The sequence below is a fragment of the Elephas maximus genome, chromosome X, assembly GCF_024166365.1.
Source record: "Elephas maximus indicus isolate mEleMax1 chromosome X, mEleMax1 primary haplotype, whole genome shotgun sequence".
Lineage (NCBI taxonomy): Eukaryota > Metazoa > Chordata > Mammalia > Proboscidea > Elephantidae > Elephas > Elephas maximus.
Window position 1 is genome coordinate 169114614 of NC_064846.1, and position 4650 is coordinate 169119263.

General features: G+C 38.2%; 1 non-coding gene across 1 annotated transcript; it reads left to right on the forward strand.

Annotated features, from left to right (window-relative positions):
• The first annotated feature begins 4233 nt into the window (after positions 1–4233).
• Positions 4234–4337, forward strand: LOC126069822 (U6 spliceosomal RNA). The gene has a single exon (XR_007516088.1). It is a non-coding gene; the product is annotated as a U6 spliceosomal RNA (small nuclear RNA).
• Positions 4338–4650: the final 313 nt, after the last annotated feature.

Below are 4650 nucleotides of genomic sequence, written 5' to 3' on the forward strand. Positions count from 1 at the left end.
GGAGTGACTGCCAGTGGGCATGAGAGTTTCTTTTTGGGGTGATGAAAATGTTCTGAAAGTAGATTGTACGATCTGTGAATATACTAAAAACCACTGAATTTCAGGTTAAAACGGTGAATTTTGTGGTATGTGGATTATATCCCAATTTAAAAAAATACCTTAAGTTTTGCCAATTAAACAAAAGAAACTTTTTTTATTGTGCTTTAAATGAAGGTTTACAGAACAAACTAGCTTCTCATTAAACAGTACACATATTGTTTTATGACATTGGTTAACAACCCCAAGACACGTCAACACTCTCCCTTCTCGACTTTGGGTTCCCTATTACCAGCTTTCCCGCCCCTTCCTGCCGTCTAGTCCTTGCCCCAGGGCTGCTGTGCCCCTTTAGCCTTGTTTTGTTTTATGGGCCTGTCTGATCTTTGGCTGAAGGGTGAGCCTTGGGAGTGACTTCATTACTGAGCTATAAGGGTGTCTGTGGGCCATACTCTCGGGGTGTCTCCAGTCTGTCAGGCCAGTAAGCCTGGTCTTTGTATGTGTGTGTGTGTGGAAACTCTTCATGTACAGGTAGTCCTCGACTTACAACGGGGCTCCATTCCAACAACTCCATCATAAATTGGTTCTGACATAAGTCAAATACCTCTTTTTTCTTTTTTTTCTTTTAGTTTTCATTATTATTGCCTTTTATTATCAGTATCTTTATAAATCTGATCTTTATTTGTCTTTGGGGGTTGGAAGCTTTATATATAAACTTACAGATATATACTGACGTTGTACGTAGTACATATTACTAATAATAAGATGTACAAAAATAAAAATAAAAGCAGTCATTTTAAGTGCAGTTCATCGTAACTCAAATGCATCATAAGTTGGGGACCACCTGTATATATATTCTACGGATCAGGCGACAATCAGGTTTTTGTCTTCAAGATAACTGGGATTTGATCTTGGCCTTTTTTGTTGCTTTTACTGTTCTAATGCTGGGATTCTGAGTGTAACTTGTTCTCACATCTATGAATTGCCTTTATGAATACTAGTCATTTGCCACTTTCTAAAAATATAAATTCATTGTTTTTTTTTTTTATGAGTCTGGATCGGTCTTTGTGAACATTGTACTCCGATGCCCGGCACGTGGCTGGGATGATCTGTTCATTAATGTTTACTGAACGATTCTTTTGGATTAGAACCAGCTCTGTTTAGTTTGAAGAGTTTATCAAACTTCTTTTTTCTCCGTTGTTTTGTTCAATTATTTCATTGCAAGAATTTTACCTGAGTGTTCCTCCAATTTGGATTGAGGAGCCTACATGAGAACTGAAAACTTTGAACCTTAAAACGATTTGCCAGTTGCATTCAACTCTCTGTGAATTCCTTCCAGCTAAATATCCCATCACTCTTTTGTTCATTAAAAGAAATGAATTCCAGCAGCTCAGCTTTGTAAACAACTTTGCAGTAAAAAACAAGCGTTCACATTCAATGAATGAAAACCATTTGAGACAGGAAATGGGCTTCAGGTTCCAAATGCAGGGTCTGTGTTCTACCCAGGAACGTAATTAGAAAGATGTTGGCATGGGAATTGGGAAGACTTTTCTCAAAATAATTGAGAGCTTTCTGTTACTTCAAATTTGATAAGAAAAATGAATTTCAAAACTTTTCCTTTTGTATGGTCAAGGAAGGACTCCTCTATTAAGTATTTAGGTAAAAATGAGAAGAATAAAATATTATCCTTTATTTGCTAGGACGAGTAAATATTTTGAAACTACTACTGTCCAGTGGATACTTTTTCAGGCTGCTGAGGTCGGGGAAAACTACTAAACTTGGAATAGATACCCTGAGTTCTAATTCCAGCTCTTTTGCTCTTCTGCTCTGTGACCTTGGACTTCATAAAATGAGGATAATATTGCCTAACTGGAAAGACATTATGGAACTTGATCAATTGGTAATAAGTTGGAGAAACACACTACCCAGGGGCTGCAGTCAATCAAACTAAAAAGCATTGCGTTTCCATGTTGTTGTTGTTGTTAGCTGCCATTGAGTCAGCCCTCGCTGTGATCCATAGGGTTTTCATTAGCTGATTTTCAGAAGTAGATCACCAGGCCTTTCTTCCTAGTCTGTCTTTAGTCTGGAAGCTCTGCTGAAACCTGTTGAGCATCACAGCAACATACAAGCCTCCACTGACAGATGGGTGCTACTGCACTTGAGATGCATTGGCAGGGAATTGAATCGGGTCTCCCACATGGAAGGTGAGAATTCTATCACTGAACCACCAGATACCTTATTGAGTTTCTATATTGTGTGCAGAACGCCGTACTAAGTGCTGATGACACCCTGAAGAACAAACATTGGATGTCCCTATGCTCATAAAGCTTACAGTTTAGTGAGGGAACACAGACAATTCTTAACTAATGGAAACATGAGTTTGTTTTTTACCTGCTGTTCATGCATTTACATAAGTATATGAGTGGGCGTGTGGGTGCAGAGAGGTTTTGTATGGTCATTTTCAAGGACATTATAAGTAAACAGGAAAATTTTAAAGTAAATATTGTCATGATTGGGCAACCCAAAAGAGTTGAGATTAATAAACCTAGTCAGTGGTGCTCTGAATATTCTATGAAAGGTTAAATGAAAAACTGGAACAAACCAAGAGGCTCCATGGACTAAGTACATTCACCCAGTAGAGCATATCCCTGGGACCAGCACCCTGCGGGGAAACAATGTCACACTCTGCCCTTGTCTTGGAGGTTTTCTTTGAAATTTTTAGACATGCTCACTTAATCAGGCCCTCCTGTTTTATGTAAATGTTAGATCGTAACTCAACGAGTTTCATAAATGTTGTTGCTAGATGCCCTCGAGTCAGTTCCAACTCATAGCAACCCTATGTACAACAGAAGGAAACTCTGCTCAGTCCCATGCCATCCTCACAATCGTTGCTATTTGAGCCCATTATTGCAGCCACTGTGTCAACCTATCTCATTGAGGGTCTTCCTCTATTTCACTGACCCTCTACCAAGCATGATGTCCTTCTCCAGGGACTGATCCCTTCTGATAACATGTCCAAAGTACATGAGATGAAGTCTTGCCATCATCACTTCTAAGCAGCATTCTGGTTGTACTTCTTCCCAGACAGATTTGTTTGTTCTTCTGGCAGTCTATGGGATATTCAATATTCTTTGTCAACACCATACTTCAAATGCATCAATTCTTCTTTTCATAAATGTAACCACAAAATCGAAAACCAGTGAAGAGGATGTAGGCATTTTTCACATTTATTTTCTTTTACTTTTACAAAGAGAAATCTGGATACTCACTTTCCTCTCATAGCCAAGGAATTAGAGTGGGAAGTTTTGATCTAGATCAAAGTGGTACTGCTGGTCTGACTCAATTTTTATGAACCCAAACCTTTGAAGCAAGATGTTGACTAATGTGTTTCTGAAGCTTATTCATCCCTGTTCTCCCCCCACGTCTAGGTGCTTTGCATGAGTTTATGGAATTTCTCAATGCATATTGTGGATGACGGCATTCAACTCCACAGCCCAGGAAATGATTAGAAGAACTTGTGTGACATTTGTGGCTGCAATCCTTCCTTTAAAATCGTGGAGCACTTCAATAATTCTATATTCACTTGAGAATATACACATTGTTTTCCTAATCAGAGAACGTATCGTTAAAATACTTTACTCAAATATCGAGCGGATCTTTCAAAGTGGATGAATCACTTGAAGGCTTTTAATATACACACCAAGAAAGGCCCGTGACATTGTGAAAGCAAGAAAAAAAGAAACTGAAATAAGGTTAGTGTAGGTGCTAACCACTTTTTCTCAGCTTGCAACTTGCAGAATTGTAAAAATATTGCAATTTGAAAGACTCTGTTGAGCCACATTATTGCTTACTTGGGGTGACTGAGTCTTTGTGTATCCCAAGATCAATATGAGGGTAAACCCACTCCTTCTCTACTGGAAATTCCAAGTGTTTTAGTCCAAACCTCAGAATGGGGTGCTAAAATTGGTCAGCAGTGAGTATTTTTCAGTGAGCCCATATCTTACAACCACAAGATTTGCCAAACCATGGTGCAGTCATGCACCAACAGCCCTATGGCCTACTTCATTTGTGCCCAAAGGAATATATGAAAAAAATAACTAGAATTTTCATAACCTCGAGACTCAAATGATTCTATAATCTGTTCACTGGTTTCGGGGTGTGAAACAATTATTTCTGTTCCCAAGGGAAAAGCAAATTGTTGTGCTTGCTTCAGCAGCACAGATACTAAAATTGGAATGATACAAATATTAGCACGGCCCCTGTGCAACAAAGACACTCACGTTCAGGAATCATTTGATATTTTGCACAGCTCCCGGAGGTGCAACCTGTTGTTGGTTTACACTAAGGAAATTGCGTGAATCAAAGCAACATGTGGCATCTAATATGGAAACTGATTTTTTACTATAAACACAAAAATAAATAAATAAATAAGCAAATTGCTGAAAAGTTTCTTGCATGAAAAACAATTTCTTTAATATTTAAGCTTTTTAGGAGTACAAAATTGTAGATTGAGACACAGATCCTTGTATATTTTAGGCTAATATTCACTCTAACTAAATTAAAAATGTGAGGGCATCTCTCTGATATTTTACTGAAATTGAGTCTTTTTCTTCAAAT